The sequence below is a fragment of the Mus pahari genome, chromosome 4 (assembly GCF_900095145.1).
Source record: "Mus pahari chromosome 4, PAHARI_EIJ_v1.1, whole genome shotgun sequence".
Lineage (NCBI taxonomy): Eukaryota > Metazoa > Chordata > Mammalia > Rodentia > Muridae > Mus > Mus pahari.
The window spans coordinates 37,872,678-37,880,948 of NC_034593.1; positions in this window are offsets into that span (position 1 = coordinate 37,872,678).

The following is an 8,271-nucleotide window of genomic DNA, read 5'->3' on the forward strand; positions in this document are numbered from 1 at the left end:
GTGGGTGGGTAGGGGAACAGAGGTGGGGGGAGGGGTATGGGAATCTTTCGGGATAGCATTTGAAATGTAAATAAAGAAAATAATAATAAAAAAAAATAATTCATATACTTCAGAAAATGGATTGAACTTGATGAATATTCCCTCAATTCTCTGTTAATAATTTATTGTTTTTGTGTCTGTATGTATGTATGCACGTATGTATGTCTATGTATGAGATTCTTCTATGACGATTTAGAGACTCTTCTTTGACTCTTCCTTCACATGTATTACAATAATTGAATGCTGTCTCACCAAGCTACTGATGCAAGTGCCTTTACCCATGAAGCCAGCTCATTTTCCCTGGATTCTTAGCCCCAAAGGAATTAATTGCTGTAACCATACCCCAGATCTTCACAGTGCCAAACACTTACTTCCCACTCACACAAAAGTTCCCTGAGATAATGACTCGGAGACTTAGTTATATTTATGAATAAAATTCTTAGGCCATATTCTTGGGCCTGTTCAATGACTCCCTCATACTTAATTATCACATTTATTCTACTCTAAGACCTGCCATGTGTCTGTTGACCTGGTCCTCAGTTTCATGCAATTTCTTTCTCCTTTTCCAGGTGACCTTCTCCCTACCTGACTCAATCTGAGAATTCCTCACTTTCTGTTGAATGTGCCGCCTTCTAATCATGCCTCAGCTCATTGAGTGATCAGATTCTTATTGACAGGTGAGTGCATTAACACAGTGCAGAGATTATCTCTACAAAACCGTGCTTCTGACAGCTCTAATACACAGCCTAGATTGATCTCTATGGCAGCACATGATGGTTTGAGGGAATTTGAGAACCAGAACTCACTTATTTAACACAAGAATGGTGCATATTAGGCATTTGACTATAGGTTTATTTACAAAATTACACATTCAGATTCATTTGTAAAACTTGTGTAAGACAAAAGCCATTAAAATGTATCCAGTTCTGCATTAATTTATAAACTGTTTTCCTTACTACCTAATGCACTAAAGAAATATAAGTTGAATGAAATTTAATGGAATAGTTTAAATGGAGTGTTTTAAGAAGAGACAGAATAGAAGAGATATACTTATTTACAGAGTATTTCTTAAAATTAATTCTATGAACGGTTGTACAAAAGACAAATGTTTCTGGTGATATTATCATAGACTGTCCATCCTGCTAATTACTCTACTGAAGCTCATGGTCTCCCTCCTATAAGTGTGTGTGAATAATTTAGCCTCTCTTTTTGTCTCTTATATCTTCTATAATTCTCACCAAGAAAGGAGTAAGACAGAATTTATTCTGTAGTATAATATTAGGAAACATCCTGGCAACACCTATTCAAGTTTTGAATATGGTAATATCCACCAATTTTTTTCATTTCAAAACAAAGAAAGTCATAACTTAAGACACCTTTCAAATATTCAGGTAGGAACATTATGGAAGGGTCCCATGAAAGTAGGAGAATTTCTGCAAACTTTCAGGTGCTAACTCATGATAATCTTAGTTGAATTTAGTTATCTATAATAACATTCCAAGTGTTCCTATATAATGATTAAAAGTATAATAGGTAGAATACAGAGGTTCACAAAGAGTGATTTTAATATGGGGCTAAAGACAGCTTATGACAAATTTTCTTCTTGATCTAAATCATTCTAACTCTCAACAGCCATGTTGGTTCTGGGATCAGGTCACAAGGGATAGAGAAGTTGGAAAGAATAATTACTATGCTTCATAATTTCAGAGCATTCACTCATGTTTAGAAGGCATGGTGGATTTTCTGTTTTCCTGTATTTTAAATACTACATTTTAGAATGAAAACAATTTAAAATCTTTAATACCAAAGATCTAAGATTAAATAAATTTTCAAAACTGAACTTTGGTTAACACAAAAGAATGAATTTCTAATGTGCAAAACAAATGCTCATACAGTAAAATCAAATTATATTACATCTTTGGATCTTATACAAACTTAAGAACTTGAGTTTTCCTGAAGCTCCCCATAGAAGTTAAATACTGACTCCTAAAAGTTGTCCATTGACTCCATCATGAGTGTTTTGGTACGTACATGTTCATTTGCAAATACCTACAGTTTTACATAGCACATATACATACAGCCACATACAAATGCTAATAATAATAAATATATTTTTCTTAATCAACTTTATGTCTTATGCTATTTTCTTTGTATTTTGGGAGGGCAGTACTTCTGTAATTTTAGAAGTTAGTAGTAACATTACACATCTAGTTGATTTAATCAAATTTCTTAGAAGCTGCAATATATTTCATATATCCAACATTAAATACTATCACAATATTATTTCCATCAATAATAGACATGATGTTTGATCAAGATTTTTACCCCATTATTCCTTTTCTTGTTTTTGTTTCATAAATGCCTATACCCATTAATTATCATAAAATGAGTTCTGATTTAAAATGTTTTTAGGATATGTGACATTTTAAAATTATGTTAGTTCTCAGTATTTACAATCTATGCTTAGTTATTTTTAAGGTGTTTATAACTTGTAAATATAAATTTTAATTGATGTATGATTTCATCACATTAGTTATTATGAATCTTTATTTATATTTTAATAAGAATAATATTTAAGTGACTAGTTATCCACAAATATAACACATGGAGTTTATCTAAAAATCTTCCTCTTTATTTATTCTCTATTTTCAAACATATAGCTGTTAAAAATATGTTGAAGTGTATATTTATTCTAAATGTTATTATCTTAATCATATGATTTATGAGCTCTTTGATCCATGGCAAAATGCATGAGTCAATCAGTACGGTGAAGGCAAATAGAAATCTATGCTTGATCACAGGGTTTATGATGTCATAAGTTTATGTTGAGATTTTTATTTGCATTTTAACCTATCCTACTTTTGCATTGATAGAATAATTTGTATTCTTTGTTGGGGAAATCAAATGAGCATAACAAACAGAAAACTTAAATTCTTTAAAATCTCATTTAATAAACCATTCACTTTTACAGTTTTCTTTATCCACAAAAATATACATTCATATGTGTACAAAGACATAAAATTACTGATAAGAATAAGAACAAAAATAAATAATTATTTTAGTATCTTACCACTCTCAGTTAGTATTACTTAAAATGAGTTACCGTAGGCTCTATCTTTACAGATAATATAGTAAATAATACAAAAGATTAATTTGTGCTAAGAGGGGTCAGGAAGACAGGACCCAAAATATCTGTTTAAACAAATCTGAAAGCAGTCTACATAGCTAAGCATGCATAAAATCTTTGTAAAATAATAGGATACTGAGAGGGAAGATGGGGAGGAAAATAGGGGTGAGTGCTTTCAGGATTAAATGTGGAGAGAGACAAACAGGGGGATAGAGGGACAGGAGAATGAATGGAAATCTGTAGCTGTCAGTGATAGAGGTGGGGGGTTTCTCAAGGATGTACAAGAGATCTAGGATAAGGTAGTCTCCCAGGAATAAATGGGGGTAACCATAGCTTAGACTCAGTATACTGGTGATATTGGACCTGTACAAGCCAACTCCTGTAGCCAGGTATGAACCCCAGTGGAGCTATAGGGTCACCAACCTCTCACAAGATATCTGTCCCCAAATTATTCCTGTCTACAAGAAACACAGAGATGGGGATTGCCAGAGACTGGGGAAATGGCTGATCAATAACTGGCCAAACTTGAGACCCATCCCATGGGCAAGCACCAATCCATGGCACTATTAATGATGCTTTGTTATATTTACACACAGGATCTTAGCATAACTTTCCTCTGAGAGGTTCCACCCAGCAATTGACTGAAACAGATGCAGAGAACCACAGTCAAACACTGGATGTGTATCCTTAAAGCTATTCCCTGTCTTTGGAATATGTTCCTTCTAACTGGGCTGCTTGTTTGGACTTAATGCAAAAGGATGCACATAGCCCTGACGAGTTGATGTGCTAGTGTGGGTTGTACCATGAAGGCCTCCACCCTCTCAGACAAGAAAGAGAGGGAAAATTTGATGCAGGGACTGGAAGGAGGGACAGTAGTTTGGGTACCTATATGGAGGAATTTGGAAGGAGGAAAGGAAGAGGAAAATTTTCTAATTATAATTCCTGAAATAAAAAAAAAAGTTGGATACTAAGATCCATGTCCATAGCCTGTGCTGACTCCAAAGGCCTAAATGACATATGTGGTCTGAGCTGCCATCTAAGACCACGTTGAGATCTGAGGTACACCGTGCAACTAAAGCTAGGTTGACATCCATAATCAGGGATGCTTCCTGGGACCATATTGGTGTCCTTGACTTTTGTTGCCCTGGAAGGCATGCTGACATCCTTGGCAAGTGCTGCCAGTGACTATAGTGATGACATTTTTATCCGTTGCTGTGGCAATGTGGGTTGTATTAATGTCCGTGGTCAGTACTGCTTACAGAGACCGTACTGAGGTCCATGGCAGATGATATCACCAGAAAACATGTGTAAGTCCATGATCCATGTTCCTGATGACTGTAAAGAGCCAGGAGGCACTGTTTGTAGTGATTATTTTAATCACTGCAGGCTCACACTTGAAAGAGGGACATAGGAGACTTCTGTGACAGTTCCTACTTCCCAAACGCCAACACCCTCCCTCTAAGAGTGGACAGGAAACCACTGAAGGGAACTCTAAAAAAATGTGGTAAGAATGGCTTTCTATAAACAATAGCCTCTGGCTTAGATGCAGGTGGGAAAGGACTAAAATATTCTTTAAGGGCTGGCTACTGCGACTTTAACCATGCTCCAGTTAGTATATTGGCTAACAGAAACAAAACAACAACAACAAACAACAAAAGATTCCTTTGTCTCTTTTCTATATTTCCTCCCTTCTTCTTTCTTCCTTCCTTTTTTCCTTCCTTCCTTCCTTCCTTCCTTCCTTCCTTCCTTCCTTCCTTCCTTCCTTCCTTCCTCCTTTTCTTCCTTTCTTCCTTGCTTGCTTCCTTTTTTCTACTCCTGCTTGTTCTTTTCTTCTTCCTGCTCCCTTTCCTGTGTTCCTCCTCCTTATCCTCCCCCATACTCCTTTTTTTTTTTCTCCTATTCTTCATTCCTTTTTGCAGGGAAGTCATAAATATATGTGTGCAAATCTGGGAAGATTTGGACTTGAGTCTGATCAAAATGCATGATATGATGTTCTGAAATAGTCCTTAAAATATTTTGTTGGAAAAATATAACCTGTATTCTTTAAAAGTTTATAAAGATTATAATAGGTAAAAACAGTATAAAATTTAAAGCAGAGACAATGGCTATAGTTGACAAATTTATTTTCAGAGCTATTAAAGAAATCAACGAATTAATATCTTGTAATGGAAAGAGCGAGAAACTAAATCTGTGCACTAGCCTTTCTTTTATTCAACATTAGACTTTAAAATTATTAACACCAATTAATACCAATTTCTTCTAAAAATAAGTACTTTAAAATATGACTTTAATCTTTGAGTTAATCTTTTATAAAGTACATTGTGTTCAGTTGATAGATATATACAGTATGTAATGATCAAACATTTGCAAATTTCTGTAAAGAAATTTGCTGATTCCTAAGTCAAAACTTCACAGGTGAGAGGTGAAAGTTTTCAAATATAAATAAATTTCTAGAAAATTAAAATGTTAAGTGAAAAATTTGTCAGTTTGAAAATGATGGTATATGCAAAAATGGGCCATCAGCATTTAATAAAGGAAAGAGATGACGTAAATAATTCCCACAGAGAATATCTTTGTCAGAAGGTCAGCCTCTAGGCCAAAAGGAGTAGAGAAGAATTAGATATTCTCTCAGAGTTGAAAGTAGAGTATGAATAATTCTAATGCCTGATGAGGTCAAGGGAATTTTCATAAGTTCCTACTGTTTCAGAAGAATATTGAATTTTTTCTTGCTGAATTAGTATTGCTACATTATGTATTTTCTGAGAATTATTTTATATACAACCATACACTTGAAGTTATTGCATGAATAGCTGTGTGTGGTGATTGAAATGAGAATAGTCTCTTATACACATCCATTTGTCCACATTTGAATACTTGATTCCAAGCCAGTGATGTTGCTTGGAGGGCTTGTAGAATCTGTAGGAGGTAGATCCTTGCTAGAAGAAATATGCCACAGTATGTTGGCTTTGAGTCTCACTCATGGATTCTTTCCTAATCGCTTTCTGCTTCTTACTCATGACTGAGGTTGTAAACTCTCAGCTTCCAGTTTCTGATACCAAATCTGCTGCATAAAGCTGTGTTACCTTGCCTTCATGGACTCTTGAATTCCTCTTGAATCGTAAGCCCAAAATTAACTCTTCCTTCTATGCATTGATATTGTTATAATCTCTTATCATAAAAATATAAAAGTAACCCTTAAAGAAACCACAGAAAATGTGAAGTACACAAGGCCCAAAATATTCTTGAAATTTTAATGATCATACCTGGCTCAAATAGCTCTTACTGATAAAATAAGTATGCCGTGGAATTAGTGTATAAAAACATCATGGAAATGGCACTGTAGAATTTCTTTTGTGGTTCACTGAGAATGGCAAAACATTATGTCTGCATGATTCTTGTAAAAACAACAAGGAGCAGTGAAAGGAAGAGTCAGTGTTATGATGAGAGGCCATCTCAAGGATGGTCCTTTATTTTTGGTTTATTTGAAAGAACAAGACAAGATACCATATTTTCAGCTATTAGTGCTACATCAATGCAACTTTCAGGTATCATTAATATGATTATAAACTTCATAGTACCTAGAATCATTTAGGTGAAAAACCTGTGGACAGCTCTTTGAGCTTACATTTGGACTGTGTTTACTGAAGTGAGCGAAAAAAGAAAACTGACAGTAAAAGTGGCCAGAATTATTCCATGGGCTTCGAACCTGTGCTAAATGTAAGAAAACAAGGTGAACGTCACCAATCATGTCTATTAGATTCTGGACCACAGATGCAATGTGACTACTGGTCTCACCCCGTTACCACGACTTCTCCATTGGGATGTGCTCTTCTCCAGCCTGTGATCCCAAATAAGCCCTTCTTTTCTTGAGTCGCTTCTGTCAATTATTTTGCCACAGTGGAAGTTAAAGGAGGAGAATAAAAATTTGAAGGAAATCAGAGCTTCATGGGAAAGTCTTGTCAGACTTAACTCAGCACTGGAACAAACAAATACAATATAGAGGAAATATGGAGGAAAATAAGATACAGGTCTGGAACTTTGAGAGTCATATAAGATGACTTCTTGACATTCATAGGCACTTAGACTTCCCAGAGATAGTAATTCCTCTTGAATCTATAATTAGATAACACGAAACAGTTCTTAGAATTTCAAATAGCTGTTACGTACACATACTTGAACACACTTAAACACATGCATGCATATACATACATGCACACACATTAACACATGTATATACACACATGCACATATAAACACTTGTTTTGTTTTTAATTTTTGGAGCATGTAAGTTTTCCATAAAGTAACAATTTAAAACTAATGCTGATTTTTATTATCTGTTAATTCGTCTTGGGTAAATCACAGTTTTATTTTGGAATCTTAATGTATTGACTCAGATTCTTATCAATAACCACACATTTTTTCATAGTTTATCTTAATATTATTAAATTAATAAGGACACTGATTTCATGACTGTGACATGAAGTATGTTAAATTGCTGGAATCTATTTTCCAAAAGAGTTTTTTCAGTTTTAGTACATATTTTATAATGAAAATTATTTTATAAGTGATTAAAAAGGATAATTATATCAGCATAATGTAATTATAAACTTCAGTAGTGAGATAAATTTATTCATCAAATTGCAAGTACATTGATATCAGAGAAAATTATAAGCTGAATTTTAAAGTGATGAACATCTCCCTGTCCAGAAAGATGTTGCCTTTGTCTGCTTTGGCTAACTGTTTTTTGTTTTTTTTTCCAGATCACCTCAAATGCCACAAATACCCTACATGTCATTTGGCATAGACAGTGTTGGATAATTAGTTTATCTCTTGGACGAGCTAAGGTTTTAGGGACCTGGTCTGGAGCTAGATATAAAAATTTCCCATTTTTTCGCTAGTGGTACCTCTTGCTCTCTTCTTTTTTTAAAATTTATTTTATTATTATTATTATTTTCTTTATTTACATTTCAAATATTATCCCGAAAGTTCCCTATATCCCCCCCCCTGCCCCTGCTCCCCTACCCACCCACTCCCACTACTTGGTCCAGGCCTTCCCTTGTGATGGGTCATATAAAGTTTGTGAGACCAAGGGGCCTCTCTTCCCA